The 20,652-nt window shown below is 41.3% G+C and overlaps 2 protein-coding genes across 6 annotated transcripts in view; one reads left to right on the forward strand and one right to left on the reverse strand.

Moving 5' to 3' along the window:
* MED12L (mediator complex subunit 12L) overlaps positions 1-20,652 on the reverse strand; it is a 361,400-nt gene that overhangs the window by 143,497 nt on the left and 197,251 nt on the right. The window lies entirely within an intron of this gene.
* Positions 15,566-20,652, forward strand: part of P2RY14 (purinergic receptor P2Y14) — a 64,452-nt gene continuing 59,365 nt past the window's right edge. For 2 of the 3 annotated variants that reach the window (XM_070374736.1, XM_070374739.1), the window contains exon 1: positions 15,571-15,749. The gene's annotated coding sequence lies outside the window, so the exon portion shown is untranslated. Of the gene's footprint in view, positions 15,750-20,652 lie in introns of all 3 variants that reach the window. The other variant, XM_070374741.1, reaches the window with a different exon arrangement.

Consider the following 20,652-nt stretch of genomic DNA (forward strand, 5'->3'; position numbering starts at 1 on the left):
CATGTTTGCTGATGAAAAGGTATCACTATGGTTAACGAAAACAAAGCAGACGTACATGTATAACACAGTGCAAGGCTTCATTTTATTTAGACTCGTACAAACGATCTGCAAAATTCTGAAAAGCTAAAGTGAGCAAAAAAGAAGGAAGCAGGTCCCAAAAATAACTCAGCCTAACAGTGACTACCAAGGTTAGTTAGGTTCAAGAACAGAAAAGGGGTCTAATAGGTGAGTCAGGTTTAACAGAAGGGATAGAAGCAAAGAGGTTAAAACAACTGTCTAAGGACCTTTATCAGTATCTATTGCTCCATCAAGATTCCAATTCCATAAATTCCAGGGGATCTACAGTACATGAATTAATACACATCTCTGTTGGACACGTGCCTAGCTACCACCACCTGCTGCTCCTTTTGTTCACTAGCTAGGTTAAGATAGCCATGCGCTACACTAGGTATTTAAGAAGACAGTTTGAAAGGCTAATTCCTTTCTCCATTTTCCTCATAACACCCAGGCTGAGTTACAGCTACCCTATATAAAAAGGAGGAACAATGCTGCAGCTGGGAAAACCCTCAGTACAGGGTGTCCTAGACTCTCCTTCCTCTACTTGGCTCTACATCACAGCTCACAAGTGTGTGTGTGTGTGTGTCTGTGTGTGTGTGTCCTCTACTTGGCTCTACATCACAGCTCACAAGTGTGTGTAGTCCGTGTGTGTGTGTGTGTGTGTGTCCGTCCCTCTACTTGGCTCTACATCACAGCTCACAAATAGTCCGTGTGTGTGTGTGTGTGTGTGTGTGTGTTCTGTTAAAGGCACACTCACCTTAGAACATGCCTAAAAACTAAGAACCTATCATCTTCATCAAATGATTCCATTTGGTGTTCTGAAACTTAGCAGAGCTAACCCCACACTGCATTTAATTCTCTAAAATTCAGGCCTCAATTCTAAGAGGCCCTTAAAATATTTCAATCCCATTTTAATGTTTCTAAAATTGTACTGCTGTAGAGTTGGTGGGTACATTTAATATAGTGGTTTCATTCTCTGAAATTACATTATTAAATCAATGGGATAGCTTAAAACATTGACTTAGGAAAAAATTTTAAAGTATTATCTCCATTTTCTTAAAGCCATATTACAAAAGCATCAAAATCATACTGCTTGTATTTTACACAAATACTCACACTGTGGTCACAACCAAGAATGAATCAGTCACATGACTAACATAATATACACAGGAATAACGTAAAATATTGTGTTGGTGTCATAAGTTAATATAAACTACTGCACTAACATTGAATAAAGCAAAAAATCTATTTGGTTTTTAATTAATTGAAAATTTGGAAACAAGTTTAAATTTGAAATCTAAAATTTCTTACATGGAACTTTTGGATTATATTCAGTATTTTAGGACCCACTTAAGGCAGCAATTTTAACATAGCTATTTTTACTTTATGCAAATGAGAAATATATTCAGATAATTTCAAAAAGAAATTTTTCTATTATTCATAAAAATTACATGCAGAGAAATTTACCTTGCAGAATATCTTTTGGTGTGCATATTACTAACTCTGTTATATTCATTATACCATTCATACCACCATTTTATTCTCATTTCCAAATAGCATATCAGTATTTTGTTTCTCAATTAAAGTTTCAAAGGAATAATTTGGAAAATGTGTAAGTTCAAACTAAATACCTAAGCCAAAATTGTGAATACACAGTACAATCTCAAACATAAATTTCATGATCACTGTGGAGAAATGTGATATACAAGAAAAAAATAAAGTAAAGAAACAAGGGCAAAATAAAGCTTGAGGATCACTTAAGTCTCGTAAATAGAGATACTCTCTCAAACAGACCACCACAAGAAAACAGCTTATCAAATCAATAAATACTAGGCAGATGCTATGTTTAAAAAAAAACATTATGGCTAAGACGATATTTACAATAATCTTTGGATATGTCTAAATGAATTATAAAAGCATTAAGATCAAACATTTTCAAATTTAAACATAAACATCTGGTAGATGCTGAATTAGCTGTGCTCTGTCCCCCTCCCAGCCCTCTATCACCATCTAGTGGTAAAATTTATGAAACAACTGAAAACGACTCCAGTCCTATTTACTGCTTGTGACTACACATTACAGTCATCTTTAGTGCTAACGAAAAGCAGTGTGTGTGTGTGTGTGTGTGTGTGTGTGCGCGCGCGTGCGCACACGCGTGCGCGTGTGTGTGATGGGGCTGGGGGGTGCCGCTTCACAGTGGAGGGCACAACAGTCCTGGAGCTGCCTAGATAAATGTAAGATGGAAATGTTTGACAAAAAATAAGGCCTATAAGAAATAATGTTGTTGTTTAATTGCTAAGTCTTGTCCAATTCTTTTGCAACCCCACGGGCTGTAGCCCGTCAGGCTCCTCTGTCCGTGGGATTTCCCAGGTAAGAATACAGCAGTGGGTTGCCTTTTCCTCCTCCAGGTAGGTTACAGATGTGTCTTAAAAAAATAAAATAAAAAGGCTGAAATATACATAGATTTCATAGGGAAACCAGAACAAATATTGACTATGCTTTTTGACATACAAAAAAATTTATTTAAATATAATTTACTGTTTCAAAATTTATTAGAATTAGACTAATATTGTCAGTGTTAAAATGTTCAACTTATCAAAAAATGTATGAGATTCAAATGGCAACTTTTATTTTGAATATTCTTAAATTTTTCTTCTAAGCTACAATACTGAGATTTAAAAAATCATCTAAAATGATTTAAGAAAATGGTGTAATGTGGCTATTAGATAACCTAGCCTTTCCTTGCCTCATTTGGAAACTCAAGATATGGAATTAAATCAGAAATTCCTTTCTTTCAAACACCTTCCTAGGCAAGTATTCTTAGTAAAGTGGCCAGCTTCTCTTTGAATAATGCTAGAGAAATCTGTTGATTGCAGCAGCTCTCAGAAACAAGCCACACATCAGATTAGATCATCCTAACTTATCAACAAGAATCCAGAATAGTCGACCAGATTGGCCAAAGCTTCTAAGTCTAGGTTTAAATGTTACAAGCAAGACTTTCCCACAAGACTCTAGACACTTTTACCTGGACACAGATACAAACACGCAGTACTTATAACTAGGGCTAAGAGATTTAGTATACCAAAATAACTCAGCTCCCTAACCTATGATAGCTTCCAGGTGGTGCTAGGGGTAAAGAACCTGCCTGCCAATGCAGGAGACATAAGAGACTCAGGTTTAATCTCTGGGTCAGAAAGATCCCCTAAAGAAGGAACTGGCAACCCACTCCAGAGTTCTTGCCTAGAGAATCCCATGGACAGAGGGGCCTGGAGGGCCACAGTCCATGGCTCAGTCGCCAAGAGTTGGACACAACTGAAGAGACTGAGCACATACAAAAATACACCTTAAAAATCACTTCCCATTCTTAAGATTGTTACTACTATCCCACAAAATACCTTCAGTAACAGTGTTGTCAATTACCATCTGTCAATTACCAAAAATAAATTCAGTGTTTTTTCAAAATGTCATATCAACTGTATTTTTAGATTTTTATGTGCTATTTTATGCAGCTAGGGAAATGCAAACATTAAACACAATGGAAAAAATGAATGTGTAAAGAGATGAATACTGGGCCAAACACTTATGTGATAAAAATTTGGAATCACCTAGATCAGAACTTCTCAACTCCACTGAACCCAATGCACTCTTTCTGTGAGATATGCTTCAATGTATTTTTAGTAGTAGTAGCATTAGGGCTTCCCAGATGGCACCAGTGGTAAAGAACCTGCCTGCCAGTGCAGGAGAAATGAGACATGGGTTCGATCCCTGGGTCAGGAAGATCCGCTGGAGGGGAGCATGGCAACCCACTCCAGTATTCTTGCCTGGAGAGTTCCACGGACAGAGGAGCCTGGCGGGCTATGGTACATAGGGTCACAAAGAGTCAGACACGACTCAGTCTGAGCACAAATGAGCACAAGCAGTAGTGTTAGTCATCAGTTATGTCCAACTCTTTGTGACCCCCATGGACTGTAGCCTGCCAGGTTTCTTTGTCCAAGGGGTTCTCTAGGCAGGAATACTGGAGTGAGCTACCATTCCCTTCTCCAGGGGATCTCCCCGACCCAGGGATCAAACCCAGGTCTCTGTCCGACATTGCAGGCAGATTCTTTACCATCTGAGCCACTAGAGAAGTTCAACGTATTTTTAGTACACTGATAATATAATCTATCCATACATGCATACCTCGCCTTGTATGGTAGTGTGGGACCATAAAAATGAGGACTGCGTCACTTTCTCTATGCTATCCAAGGAGGCTCCGTACCCTTGGATTTGATAAACGCCATCACCATCACCCAGGCACCTGAATGGAAATTCAGAGTCATCCAATGGCTCTTCTTTCCTTCCCCCCACTGGCAGCCCTGCACCCAGTCCTGCAAGTCTGCCCTCACACACGGGGGACAAGCTAGGCCTCCACCCCGCATGGCCCCGTGTCAGGCCTAGCTCAGGCTGGAGGCGGCTGTGTGAGCTCACAGACCAGCAAGGACCTGTGAGCACAGCAAAAAACCTTGGTCCCACCTCCCACTGTGTGTCCAGCTGAGAGGAGAAAATGAACCAACCTCACCTTGATTTTAAACTGCCAGCACTTCTGCTAGGAGCCTCAAGCTTCCCATTCTGGCCTAGGCCCTCACATACTCCTTTCTAGAACTTCTAACACTACACAGCTATTTTCTAATGAAATAAAAATAGCTAACTTTTATTGGCATTCCCTACAAAGCAGGCATCATTTTGAGCTCCTGACCTGACTACCTTTATGCCCTTGACAAACTCCAAGGAAGCACTGGCATTACCTTAACGTCCTCAGGGACACACAGGTCAGAAAGGCTATTGCTGGGATCCAGACTTAGGCCATCTGGCTCCAGAAGCTCTGCTTTCAATCAGTCTCAATAATGAAGTGAAACACATGCCTTAAGGTGTTACTGATACGACCAAGAGCCTTGCAAATGATTTACGTTGCCTAATGCTAGGAATACAAACACACTGCAAATAAGGTTGGGAATGAAGCTAAGCAGCACTCTTAAGCAAAGTCTCAATAATTCCTTTACTAAACCTGAAAGATTATACTATTAAGAGAACATTGAGTCCAACAATCACATATATATGGTCATTTTACTCCCTCATAATTCAGACGAGGGGGCTTCCTTGGTGGCTCAGCAGTAAAGAATCCACCTGACAATGCAGGAGACGCGGGCTCAATCCCTGGGTCAGGAAGATCCCCTGGGGAAGGAAATGGCAACCCACTCCAGTATTTTGCCTGTAAAATCCCCCATAGACAGAGAAGCCTGGCAGGCTACAGTCCATATGGTTGCAAAGCGTCGGACATGACTTAGTCACTAAACAACAATTCAGATGAGCATATAATTCATGATCAAAACCTGGCTACTTTTGAGTGTGGAAGTGTCAATTACTGAGCTGGCACAGGTGTAAACTGAGACAGTGTAAACAAACCTGGACATATGGCCCCTATGCTCACAGCACATCTGAAAATTCATGTCTGTGAGGATTGCGTTACCCAGTTAAACAAGCAGTTTAGGACAAGGATAAAGAGATCAAGAAACCCAGCCATTTCATCAAGTTGAAGCCCCACCATGAAGTCTCTTCTGTCCAGTTTACTAGCACAAACTATGAACCCCTGGATGCTGGACTCACAACTATTCAACAAAAATCTCTAATGGAGGTTTCCCGGGAGTGTGGATAATGGTTTCTAGGTCAGTGCTCATTGCGAATGGCTTTGTTTAATACCAAAAGAAAGAACCCTGCTCACCAAATTTAGTACTTTTGCCTTGGCAAGCATAATATAATCCAAATTTTAATTTAAATTTTCTCTCTCCTCTGCAACAAAACCATCACGGATCTGTCACACTGTTAACAACTAAGTACAAAATTTATGACTGGTGTGACTTCAACAGGATTTTAGAAAAGGAGGCTGCAGCATTCACTCTTCCAAGGCACAGGCCTCTGCAGAGACAACTAAACAAAAGTGGTCAGGATATTGGGCCACCAAGGGTACCGGTGTCAGGGAACTATTATACAACTAGGGTTAGATAATCGCCCCCTACAAGAAGTATGCCAGGCTCCAGAAGAAACAGAACATGGGAACCCAATGAGCCTGCTGGTCATGATGAAGTCACAGAAGTGGAACCACACGTCCTCATTCAACCTGTCTGTGCTCTCCCTGGGAATCAGACAAGGGCAACACGCACAGCTGCTCCCCGAACAGCTCATTCAAGGAACAGACACAGAAACTTGGCCCCGTTGAGTCTTCATTCTAATGACACCAACTGGTCTGTGAAAAACTGCCCACAATTCCCTGCTGTGCTCCAAACGTTAACTAAACAGATATGTAGCTCTCTACAGCATGAATGGCCTAAAACCACAGAAAAACTTCTCAGTCACACCGCCAATGAAACTAAATTGCCAAAGATGACCACACAACACTCACACAAACCAGAGGTATATACAAGTGTGCTTGGCTAATAGCAGCTTGCTAGACAGAGAAGACTGAGTCTACAAATTTCAGGTATGGCTTACTCGTTGGGTAAAAAAATAAACAGGAAAAACAAACAAAAAAAAACTATCCTGCATTCAGTTTAACCTCAGACAAGTTCCCTGAAGTCTCCCCACCACAAAACCTTCCCCTAAACTTGAGAGCACCTTCTCCTGCCACACATCACATAGCTGAACAGGCGACATCGGTTTATCAAAACACCTCTGGGAAAATTTATCTAGCTGATAAATGTTCACACATGGAGGCATGGCAAAGTCTTCTAGCTTATATATGAGTTGACTTGAGTTTTGTGCTAGCAGAACAGCCTGCTGGTGGCCTGTCAAATATACACTGGACATCTGTTTGATTATTAAAGAAAGAGCACGCTGACCAGGAGTAAAGAATGTCCATTTCAAAAATAAAGAGTAAATGCCTCTCTTCCGGGGACACCAGTGCTGGTGTTCTGTTGATGATAAGACTCTCTTCCCAGGTGCCAAGTCCATACTGATTCACTGTGTATGTGCTGATTTTTCTTTTTCTTTTTCTTTTTTTGAAACCTTGAAGGAATGCATCCCTGGCTTGTTTTATGTTCTTTGTTCTGACAAGACATCAAACTGCACTGAAAACCATGTTCTTTGGAGCGATTCCTCAGAGTTATCTGAGAGGCTGTGCCCCAGGCTTTATTCCTCAGTGTGGCTCAAATAAAACTCTTTTCCTTTCCTATCACAGGTGATTTATTATTTTCCTCAACATAATCAAAATGAAGTATTTACATTCGTTAAGTCTCCTTCTGACTGAAGCTTCTCTCAGTGGCTTCTGAAGACTCGTTTTCCTAACTTGTTCAAATGATTTACTAAAAAGCTGAGCAGAGAGCTAAGCAAATAAATCGTCTTATAAACAGTGTACTATCCTCTAGCAGGAGTCCCCAAACTCTGGGATCTAATGTCTGGTGATCAGAGGTGTAATAGTAATAGAAATAAAGTGTGCAATAAATGTCATGACACTGAATCATCCCAAAACCACCCCTGATCCCCAATCCATGGGAAAATTTTCTTTCACGAAACTAGTCCCTGGTGCCGAAAAGGTCGGAGACTGCTCCTGCAAGGGACTCATCCTGTGCTGTGCTCAGACACTCAGTCATGTCAGACTCCCTGCAACCCCCATGCACTGTAGCCCGCCAGGCTCCTCTGTCCATGCAATTTTCCAGGCAAGAATACTGGAATAGGTTGCCATTTCTTTCTCCAGGGGACCTTCCCAACCCAGGGACTGAACCCACTATTCTTGCGTCTCTTGTATTGCAGGTGGGTTCTTTACCAATGAGCCACCTGGGAAGCCCAGGAAGTCCATCTCATTTATCTTTACCCACGGGACCAGATAACAACAGTTGGGGGACATTCCCTGCCTCTTTCCCATTTGAATAATACACATTCACTCATCAAACATTCTGAGTGCCTACTACAAGAATGGGCACTGGGGAGACCAAAATAGGCCAACGAAGATTGCCATTGCCCATTCTGGCTGGGATGGATATTAAAAAAAAAAAAAAAAAGGTGACATAGGAAGAATATGAACAATGGCAAGATAGCAGAGACATGCCTAAGTTAGTGACAGGTGAGTCTTAAGAGCAAATGGGAGCAGAATGAAATGAGAAAGGATATTATTTTGGAGGCTCAGAGGGATAAAAGAAAATAGCCTCTTCTGCTTCATGGCCATCTTCTCAAAAAACTATACCTACAGGAGGAAATATATGCACTGAGATTTTATTTTTGTGACAGTGAGTTCTCAGTTTTGACTCTCTGCTAATATCACGGACTGAAATTCATTCCTTCTGATTCTTAAGGTTATATCTATTATTAGCAACAAAGAAAAATTTTTTGAGTAATTCAACTAACTGAGACTAGGCATTCAGCTCATGGCTCAATATTAGTGCCTATTTCAAAGTGAGGTTTTTGTTAGGTCTACAAAACATAAATATTGCTCACATCAGTTCTTTTTATAAACTGTCACTTCTGCCAATCTTCCAGTAGGGGGAGATATTGTAACAGACATTTGTGTCTCCAATTACAATTTTCGCATAAAGGGGAGAACATAACTGCCAATGAATTCCTGTGCCCATTGCTCATTTCAAGAGTCTTTACAAAAAAAATAAAGAAGAAAGAAACCATTGTTTTACAAAATAATGGGTAATTATGTCTTAAAGATATAAATCCTGCTACCCTCTTCCACTACCCTAAATCAATGCACTGACTTTGGCAGGATTTAATGCTTTCACAGAGGGAACACAAAAAGGCATGCCTGCATTCCATGTTTTTCTACCAGATTAGTTTTTAAAGCACATCTTCAATTTCAATTATTTTTACCAAAAAGCTCAAAAATGTCACGGTATCATGAATTATGAACACCTCAGCATGATGATCAAAATGCTCACACTCTATCCCACCCGCCTCTGCTGACTTTCATTCCCCAGTTGGTGACTTTGGTCATACCATTCTCTTTATCCTGAAGGACTTTCTAGACTGAGTCTAGACATCAAAGAGACATCTAGCAAGAACCACTTGAGATACCACCTCCTTCACAGACCCTTTAAGATGGCAACTTTCAGACTCACTTCCCCTTTTTTGGCCACACCATGAGGCTTGCAGGATCTTAGTTCCCAGACCAAGAATTGAACCTGACCCCAACAATGAAAATACCAAATCCTAACCACTGGACCGCCAGGGAACTCCTAACTCATTTCCTTTTAATTTCTCTATAGTTTCCTATAGTGTTTCTAAGGGGTCTTGTACTAAAATTCTCTGTATTCTTATCCCAGTGTATTTCTCAATGTCGAGTAGAATCCTGTTGCAACCATGATTCCCCCCAATACAAACACACACAGCATAATACACCACTTGCCGGAAAAGCCTTTTTAACTTTTTAAAAAATGATATAACCCAGTAAATAGCTCCTGCAGTTAAAATAGGTTTATCGAAAATCTTCATATAATGACTACATAAATTATGGGACACTACAAAGTCATAGGGAGAAATAAAAAACTTAATTATACAGGGCTAATGTGAGTAAGTACCAAGACAGTAAGTGAGAAAGAGCAAAATGTTCTGGTGTGGCAAACTGTCCAACAAAGCCAAAGGGGAAAAATGTGGGGATAAGGTCATAACAATAAAGTTGTTTTTGTACTTACTGCAAAAAACGATTTGGGGGCAAGGAACAAACTAAGACATTTATAGAAATAAGTAAACCAACTTTTATGGCAGTTGTTGACAGGCTGGATGGAAACTGACTGGAAACAATAACAGACACTGGAGGATTCCATGTATTAGACTCACTCTATTTGAAGGACAAATACACAAGGGATGTTTTATATAACCAGTCTTAGTACTGAGGAGGCAGAGTCCAACCTGGAAATGATGCTAGGGAAAGGAAATGTGTGAGTGCATGTGAGCATGGGGCGTGGGCTAGGGGTGGCAATCATACTGGGGGTATGTGGAGGGTTTTGAGATTAATGCGGATGAAGTCCCATGGTATTTTAATCTTAAGAGTTCCACAGAGTGAAATGGGAAGAAGTTGAGGGAACATAGAACTACTCAGCATAAAACAAAGCATCAAAAAAAAAAAAAAAATCAGAGACAAACCAGAACAGAACATCGATTATGTTATCTTTTTATCTTCTTTTTTTTTAGAATCCTGGAAGAAGGAAATATGTCCTCTATCCATTATACTATTACTATTTCCATCATCATTATTTTATTTATTTTATATTGAAACTGGTGTCCAGTGTTGAATAAAGCCAAGTTATTTGTGTTGTTAATCATCATAGCAAAATACTATTTAAATACACAAAATATGATCAATAGTTTGTCAGGATAAAATATTTTTGCAAACAATAATATGATGCATTATTTCCAATTCTAATCGGGAAAAATGTTTACAAGCTAATCATCACATTTAAGCATATCCACAAAATGACCAGCAAAAATCTCAAGGAAATACAAAATGGTAATGCAGGGTGGACTTTACATCCTGCATTGCAATACCTGAGTCACAAATATGCCCAGGTTTCCACAAGCTCTACACTCTGGGACACCTGAGGCCAGCTTTCAAAATCTGACTGACACACAACGTGAGGTGCATAAATAAAGGAAGAGGCCACTCCTAAAACTTTTCTGCTACAAAGGAGTAACGATAGACAGTGTAAGAATAGATTTATATCATTCACTGACACCCAATGCAGAAAAGGAGTAATAAGAGAAGACAAGCTGAAATAGAAACTTAAGGGCCCAGAAGTCAGACATCACTGGTTTTGCTACATGAGCCCCTGATGATATTCTTGCTTTTCCTCTTTGGGTTTTACCTGATCTCTGTATGCTGTAGCTCTATTCTCTCTCTCTAGGTCTCTCTACGATTCTCTCCTCTCACTAATACCACCCTCCTAGTCCTCCGATCATCACAATTTCTGCTCTCAGGCCACAAGTCTACATGGTGTCCAAACCTACAACAGTAACTGATAAGGACCAGGTGCCTGGAGGCAGCTAAACAAAGCAGGAAGCAAAACATCTGGCCGGAGGATAAAAGTTTCTCCAAATGTTGAGAGATCAGAGGCTCCAAAACAGCAAGGCCAGGATGCTCACCCCCAGGCCATATTTCTGACTTACCCAGAAGTTTTTGAAAGTAACAGTCCTGAGCCAAAAACATGGATTGTGACTGGTTTACTGAGGTAGGGTCTTAGAATCCACATATAAAGCTCCCCGGGTGGTACAGATGGCTAGTCAAGTATACGAACAATGACCTAACAGAGTCAGAACTGCTTCAGAGTTCCCAAGTGAGTGGAGGCCAAGAAGGGCAACCCAGAAACACAGGGAAAAACAGGTGGCAGCTTCAGGTTTTTCTTAAAAGTCTCTCAAACATTTACTGAGAAACCACAAGGGACTTCCCTGGTGATCCAGTGGCTAAGACTCTGAGTTCTCAATGCAGGAGACCCCGAGTTCAATCCCTGGTCAGGGAACTAGATCCCACATGCTGTAAATAAGAGTTCATATGCTGCAACTAAGACCCAGTACAGGCAAGCAAATAAGTATTTTAAAATAAATAAATAAAAATAAAAAAACATAAGAAGAGACCTTGCCCCACTGGCAATAAGCCAAAAGTTCTACTAGCACAGATACTCTGTCTTGAGATACGCAATCTTGAGAAGACAAGATAACCAGATAACTCACCAAGTTTTTCCTGGATACTTAAGTTTTCATCTTCCCTAATTCCAAGGCAAGTACAGCCTTTAACCACTAACTTGACCATTCATCATCACCTGCACCACTTAAATGCCTGCCATCTCTCTCTGTGAAAGTGTTAGTTGTTCAATCATGTCCAATTCTTTGTAACCCCATGGACTGTAGCCTGCCAGGCTCCTCTGTCCATGGGATTCTCCAAGCAAGAATACTGGAGTGGGTACCCTTCTCCAGGATACCTTTCCAACCTAGGGATAGAACCCAGCTCCTGCATTGCAAGCAGATTCTTTACCATCTGAGCCATCTCTACCTTGGAATAATGTTACACGGGCATAAAACCAGATTTCGTGATAAGAAAATACACTCTTCCTGTGTGCCCAACAAGGACTGTCTGATGCTTGATGAATTAATGAATCAGTGTTCACTGTTCATGTGGATGTAGAAAACAGCTGTTGAACTGGAGAAGGATCCTAAACTCTTGAGTTTAAACTTTGGCTGCAAAGTCCTGTCCAGCTACCTCCTCACTTGAACAACTTGGTTAAATCCTCCCAAGCTCTCTTCTCTCGTCTGTAAAAAGAGAAATAGCTGGCCCTCAACTGGCTCCCATGTAAACTGGGTGCAAAAGCTTCTGATACAAAGAGAGCCCTCCTCCATCAAATGTCTGGGATGTCGTGTACCTGCGCTTTGATCCAGTCCTTGCTGGTGAGCACTGTTCTGAATCCCCTGGTTTCCTGCCTAGACAACTCACTACACAGCAGAGGTCACAAACCAGCCTTCCACAAGCCAGGCACAGTCAGGGTCTGTTTCAGCCCACAAGACATCAGGCCTACAGAAGCATCTGACTTAGATGACAACAAGTAGACATAATAGTGCAGTTAAGAGGAGCACGGGCTCCAGGAGAGGCTCTGTGGAATCTCTGTGCCTTGGTTTTGCGTCTAAGAAAGAGGTGGAACCAACCCAGCTCATAGAGCTGTTGTGAGAGCCCCTTGAGTTAAAACACATAAACACAACAGGTGTTTAAAATGACACATACAATCACCATTTGAGGCTCTGACAACACTGACCTATCCACAGAGGAGGCAATGAGGGATGCTGACAAGGTCTAGTTGAGAAGCAGCTGCCCACTTGGGTGGGCCATGAGCGCTACACTTCACAATTGCTGGATCCCCAAGGGTCTCACACTTGTCTGGACTACCTGCTATCAGGGGACCACCCGTAGGGCTATCCCTTTGGCCTTGGGCTTTGCAGCTCCTGGTATTAAGAAGAAAATGGGCAGATCAAGTAAATTTTAATGTAATGATCATTTCCATCACAGTCATGCTCCATACAAATGTGGAGCGCCCCTTGGAGAAGGCAAGAAGCATAAGAGCACAAGGGGACAATTAGTGGGTATTTCTGAGGTTGTCAGAATAAACAGAACCTCGTGCAATAAACCGAGGAAGCCTTGAGAGCCACAGTTAAGAGACTGTTAATGCCTAATCGTCCATTTAATCAGCATAATGTTTACATCTGAAGGACTCTGCCATAGCCCTGGTAATCATCCTTATATCCATTTGTACTTCCTTGTATTTGCCTACCAGATCTGCCTACAGCTGAAGCCAGCAAGCCTCTGCAGGCACACGGGTGCTCTTAGCCCCAGTGGTCAAAGAAGCAGTGAGGACTCTATATAGGCCCTGGGGAAGGACGGGGAATGGGTGCCCCCAAGCACAGTCAAGTGAGAAGCTTTCCTAAACCAGCTCTGGGTCCCTCGGGGCCTCTGCGGAGATTATTAACATTCAATAGTGACTACTGCCGCCTGCAGCGCAAGAGACCCAGGCTCGATTCCTGGGTCAGGAAGATCCCATTGAGAAAGGAATGGCTACCCACTCCAGTATTCTTGCCTGGAGAATCCCCATGGACAGAGGAGCCTGGCAGGCTACAGTCCATGGGGTTGCAAAGAGCTGGACAGAACTGAGCGACTAAGCACACCATAGTTAATACTGAGTCTGTATATAAGACTCAAAATAAGTAATGCCCTTCTTGAGGAAAGGGACTTGGGTCTGATTTAGTCACTATGTCATCCCCAGGGCGTGGAATACTGCCTACTACATAGTAAGTACATATAAAGTATCTAAAGCAGCATGGGGCATATCATAAGCTTATAAATAAGTACTACTGACTACTATAACTGCAAACGCTTCTTACGTTTTTAGGTCCAATTGAATTTGACACATTAAACTATGAGTCCACAGTCTGGGCACCTGAGTGAACACACCTGCAATGCAGCAGCCTAATAAACAGTCTTCCATCTGCTCAATATTCTGTAATAACCTAAATGGGAAAAGCATTTGAAAAAGAACAGATACATGTATAGGTATAACTGAATCACTTTGCTGTACACCTGAAACTAACACAGCATTAATTAACTACACTCCAACATAAAATAAAAATTAAAAAGAGCCTTCCAGGGCAGAGTTTCTTTCTTATCTGTTTCCGAGTCACACACTTTGATGAGGGATTTACAGCCAAGTTCGGAGTACTTCCACCTGTTAACTGCACACTGTTTTTCAGTGGGAAGGACACTGGAGCCCTCCTTGGGACATTACAAGTGATGTTATAAGGCCTGAAAGGAACCAAAAATACAAAGAGGGCCCTGCCTCTCGCTTTCAAAACAGTAATATTAGCATCACACTTTGAGCAAAAGATTAACACATGATGAGATTACTGAAGTCCTACTTGTGATCTATTTGTCAGTAATGCTCAAATGTGGAAAAATTAACGTGGGGAAAAAAAAAACTGACAATAGCAGCACCTCTTATCTAACAGATGGGTTCATGGATGCCAAAATGCTTCTTTACTCAAATGCTAGTTTCACATTTCCGGGGAGCCCCAATCACCACCTGTTTCTGAACAGCTGTTTACACTGTGTGGCTGCTGCTGAAAGAAAGGGGAGCAAAACTTGCCAACCCCAAATGTGTCTCTTTGATCTGTCAATTATTTTGAGCTGAAAATAAGCCAGGCCCCAAAGACTCAGGAACCTCTGACCTTCCCCCAACTGTCTAAAAGAATTTAGATAGAGGATCTCTTCCCTGAAGGGCGCTACCACTACAGATCCGCGTAGCGTAAAAGGAACTAGTTGCGCAGACACAGAGGGACACAGCGCAATGTTTGTTAAAACGCCTCTCTGTCCCATTGTCTCTGCACAGCAGAGCAAACATTTGTTCAGCAAACACTTGCTCTTTTTCATCTTCCTGTGAATTCCCAAACCACTACCCCTAACATCTTTTGTCTTTAGCTGAAGATGGTATGTGAGGTGGTGACTTCTGCCATTTTGGTGAGTTACTCAGTCTTCCTGGTCTCTCCCACATACACATGTTTTAAAATTTTTGTTTTTCTCCTGTTAATCAATCTCACGTCAGTTTAATTCTTGGACCAGCCAGAGGAGCCCCAAAGGGCAGAGAGAAGTTCTTCCTCTCCCACAAGTTTCCTGTAAGGAGGGTGCGGCAAACAGAGCCTGGTCTCTACCCCAGTGGTCAGCACCACGAGCAGCCCTCCACCTCTTACCACATGTTGAATTTGGCAATAGCAAAGTATAAAAACAGAAAACACTTAGGTTGTCGCCTGGCTATTCATTTGCCAGATGACGTGGCAATGCTGGGGGGCTGGGAAAAAGTGGTAGAAAATTTCAAGAAGGAAAAAAAAAGGCAGTATGCCTTTCTTTGGATCACTGAAAGAAAGGAACTAATGTGGAGGCTGGCCCAACACCACGGGGATCCAAACACCTCTCTCTTCCTCCTGGTCTCCATTTCCCAACCTTGAGTGAGTTCTGACCAACCAGTTCAGCAGAGTGACAGTCAACCTACTATCTCGTGGTTTCTATCAAGTTCCTGGTTTTCATCTGTTCCTGAAGACGAGCAAGAACTCTGTGTCTAACAGTCTCAACTTGGAGCGTCCACTGAGACATTCTGAAATGGTTGTCGCGTGACTCACAGGTGAAAAACTACAAACAGGTAAGGAAACAGCCTTTCCATGAAATAACTTCAGTGTGTGTGAAAGGGGCATGAGAATGGAAAAGGAGATTTCTGGGCTTGGCAGTAATAATGCTGAGTAACACAGACTCTCTCCACCCTCAGTAAGTTACTGTGGGTTTGAGAACTATAACTGGTTGATACAGTAACGTATTTGCTCACACTGGTCTGAGGATCCAAATCTGAAATTTTACCACTGATGATTATTCAGGATTTCTGACTGTGGCTGTCAAATTACATCTGTGATGAGAAGCTATTAGAGAAAATGCTTCAAAGGTATTCACCCAGGACAAACATTTCAAAAGCCTGTAGATATATATATCAAATTGCCTCTAAAAACTGCAAACTCAATTATGACAGTAATACTTGTAAGTCAGTGTGAATATGTTTTCACTTACAAATTCATATATGCATAGGTATACAGTCAGTATCTATTTGTACATATATTTATATACATAAAAGCTTTTATCTTTGTTATTGGGATAAGTAACCCTATTAATACCCAGTAAGGTATGTATTTACCTTTAAAGTGAATTATAAACATCTAGTCTATGGGGTTGCACAGAGTCGGACACAAGTGAAGTGACGCAGCAGCAGCAGCAGCCTATGCATAGCAAAACTTTAAGTTCATCTGTTACTTATAATGGTCTAGGACTAACCAGCTAAATTATTTTAAAAAACTTTAAACATTATAAATTTAAATTACACACAGGGGAATTATTATACATTGTCAGCAGAGTCAACCAATCTCATGCCAGAAACGTGTTTTTTTTTTTTTTTTCAAACAAGAGAAAAATGAGCCAAAGATCACACTGGTAAAACAGAAAAGAAAAAAAATATATATGTATAGTTTGTACATTCATCTTAAAATATATAGACTTGAAAACAGCTTTGGCACCAGAAAAATCTAGGTAAGTTAAAAATAAATAAAACAATGTATTCACTCTAAAATATCAAAATAATATTTTATGATTTGTAAACATAAGTAAGTTTCATACTTCAATAAAATCTATAAATATACACTTAGAAGGATGCACACATATACACAATCACACACTGCTAACATGCACATCAACTGCATTGCCATTTTATAACACTCATGCCTGTTACAGCTGAGTAAGAAAGAAAGGAGGGGTCACCAAGATCCTCAGAGCGTGAAGACCCAGGAAGGGAGAGCGGGCAGGGCATGGGGAAAGAATTCCTGTTTGCTGAGATGCAAAAAGTGCCCGTTTCACACTTGAGGAGGCAGGCAGACAGGATGTAACCACCCAACAGAGATCACCCAGCTGATCTCGCAGTGAGCCTGAGCCCCTGGGCACAAGGAAGGGACTTGCATTCCATTCAGGGCAGGAGTCTGACCCCTACAGGTTTCCAGTCAGCCCAGCCTTCCACTGCGACACTCCTCCTGGCCCTGCCACCCTGCCCCACCAGTCACAATCCTCGGCATTGAAGCGCGTCCTTCAACCTCTTCAACTACTTTCATCCTCAGTCATGCACTTGTAGGATGGCATTTCTAATTCCCCAGAGAGAAGAATGTTCAATCTAATGCTACACACATATACTGGAGAGAAAAATTATTCTAAAGAATAAGTTATAATCATCCCTGACATATTTAAATAGGATACAACAGGGTGAAAGAGAGAGGAGTAGAAAAAGTCTCTTAAAATCGGGAGAACGGGGGGTGACAGGGGGCGATGAACGCGGAGTGGAGACGCACATTAAACCAGCTAAGGGTACACCAGGCAGCAAAATACTAAGAAATTACCCTCTAAAGGCCAGTCTACCACGCTCCTGAGTCTCACTCCCCTATCTGTACAACAGTGATGGCATTAGCACAGAATTAAAATCAGATATTACTTGTAAAGTCTTCAACATAGTGATGTAGAAAGTGTTCAGAAAATGTTAGTTAACATCATCATTGCTTTCAATATTCTTATAAAGACATTTAATCAAAGCAGATTGTACATGATTATGTATCAGACCATTGGAAAGCATAATTTAGACATTTCAGTACCTTTGTAGACCAAAATAGATAGATATGACATAAAACCATTTACAGAAACTTCCCTGGCAGTCTAGTGGTTAAAACTCCTAGCTTCCACTATAGGGGGCACGGGTTCAATCCCTAGTCAGGGAACTAAGGGCACAGCATCCTCCCCTCCAAAAAATTACTTACAACAGTGCCTGTGAAACACTGTTACACATCAGAATTACCCGGAGGGCTTGTGGAAACACATGTTCCTGGGCCCCACACCCCAAAGTTTCCATTTCAGTAAGTTGAGGGTGGGGTTTAAGAACCTGCATTTTAACAAAGTCCTGGGTGACAGTAACGGTGCTGACCTGGGGTCCACACTCTAAGAACCACTGATCTGCAGTGACTCTCATGTTCACATCTGCCTTACTAATAAACCTACCCACGTTTCTCATTCAATCCAGGTCAGTAAGCAAGAGGGCAAAATGCTGAATCAATGCTTAAAAAGCAAAGTTAAGGTCACTCAGTCATGTCTGACTCTTTGCCACCCCGTGGACTATACAGTCCATGGAATTCTCCAGGCCAGAAATATTGGAGTGGGTAGCCTATCCTTTCTCTAGCGGATCTTCCTGACCCAGGAATCAAACCGGGGTCTCCTGCATTACAGGAGGATTCTTTACCAACTGAGCCATCAGGGAAGCCCTATTTAAAAAAAAAAAAAAAAAAAGCACCATATTATCCTCCCATTATTCTTGATTTAAAAAGGAAGAGAAACAAACAGAGTCAAAATATTTCCATTAGATCTAAGATGGTTCTGAAAATCAACTGCTGAATTGAAAAACACTGAAGGTTTTGTGTGTATTTTTTTTTTTTTCCTCCAACGTTCAAAGAGCTAGCTTTGTTTCTGCAGTAAGGTAGGAGTCCTGGATGATGCAATTCTAGGAAGTTCACTTAGTGCAACATGACGAAAGCAATACTTTCGAGTACTGATGGTCAACACTGCTGGCTCATGTTGAAGCTATCTTTCTGGGTCAGACTATGCCACTTTGAGCAGATGCACCAAGAACAGGAACCCTGACTGAGTTTTCTCGGATGGCTCCAGTAGAGCTGCTGTTGCCCCATTCTTGCTTTTATGGATGCAAAAGGAAAGAGCACAGGAATACTGTTGCTCATGAGGATGTTCAATCTATAAAATGTCTCTGGAAGGAATTTAGGTGCTGAGGCTTCCCTAAGCTGAAATCCCTATGGTAAAAAACCAACGTCACATTTATTTCATTTGGTTTCAACATTTCTTTGAGAGTTGGGTTGGTACCAGGAGAGTTGTCTCTGGAAAATCAAGAATAGACCAGTCCACAGAGACACAGGTCAAAGCAAAGCCAACACAAGTTTTTTGGTTTTTTGTTTTTGTTTTTGTTTTTTGTCATCTTCATGGATATCCTCACATGTAGAAGGCTGAGAAGGATTTAACACTAAGGAGAGTATCTTTTAACTAAAAATTACATCATCATCACAACAGTGCCAAGCCTGTCTAGGGAGAACAGTAGTTCTGAAACTGCAGTCCCCAGATGAGCTGCAATACCACCACCAATGAACCTGTCAGACAGGCACAATTTTGAATATAAAACTTTGGGAGTAGAGTCCAGCAATCTGTGTTTTAATAGCCTTCCAGGTGATCTTGTTGTAAGTTCCATTTCTAATTCCACTGGGTAGTGTCACTGAATCCGGGGACAGCCCCAGTTTTCACTTTCTGACATAACTGTAAATAGTGTCCTCTTCCCACCTCAGAAGTGTCCTGGTTTGGACAATAAATTATATGGTCATCCTTGCACTTCAGATTGGATGCCATAAAGGGGTTTCATCGGTTGGACTCTGTTTACCACTAGGGATTTCAAATTTGCTTCACAACTGCTGCTATGTCCTGGTACTAAACCAACAGCCACCCTGAACGCTGAAAGATGCTTCATGAAAGTCTAGGGAGTATGGCTATTTCGGAAGAGGTATCCTATCATCACCAAAAAAGCATCCACCAACAAACTATATAAAATCTGGCTTAAATTCCCAGCATGTGGTATCAAGTCTCTTTTATCCAGTCTTCAAAATCCTTTTTACTAAATCTTCTGGTTCTACTATAGGGAGTTTCCTTTTCCCGACTAGTACAGAGAAAAGTGACAAGCTAGTAGATAATCTGCTAGTCTTATTTTTGCGGTAGTAACTTGGCAATATTAATTCACAGAAAAACCAAGTTCACCACAAAGCTTCTCATTCTACCTGTTCGTTTAAAGGCAAAGTGAAATATTGGTCATATGCTTTTGGATCTTATCCATTTTCCATTCCTTTGAAATCTCTGTCTCCACTCAGCCTAAATTAAATTGTTAGCTTTTTATTCTTCACTGAAGTCTTCCATCTGCTGTTTCTTAAAAGCATCAAAGGCCTCGGATACCCTGTCCTGACCCTTTATCTTTCAGATAAAAGTCAGAAAGGGGTCAGTGGCTTCTACTCAGTTATGTAACATCTGCTGTGGAAGCTAAGCTCTCAAAGGAAAACAGGAAGATCAGCTATTTGGCATCTCACACTTGGCCCATAGGAGATCGTACACTTTGGTGTGATCACAAGGAAAAAGAATCTGATTCTCAATCTTCTAGGATCACACACATATTTTTATCACATGACTGACTTACACCAAGCTGGCCTGAAGTGTGTTAATCCTTTTATCAAGGGAGGATCTTCCCAGCTAGTCCAGCCCTAAGGTCAAAGGTTATTAAGTGAGCTCCCAAGAAGCTTCATCTAAGGAATATTTCCATCTGCTACAGAGGATAAATTCCTCTCTCATCCTAGAGCTATTTCTGGAGAAGGCAATGTCATCCCACTCCAGTACTCTTGCCTGGAAAATCCCATGGACAGAGGAGCCTGGTG

This window comes from Bos mutus, chromosome 1 (assembly GCF_027580195.1).
Source record: "Bos mutus isolate GX-2022 chromosome 1, NWIPB_WYAK_1.1, whole genome shotgun sequence".
Taxonomy (NCBI): domain Eukaryota; kingdom Metazoa; phylum Chordata; class Mammalia; order Artiodactyla; family Bovidae; genus Bos; species Bos mutus.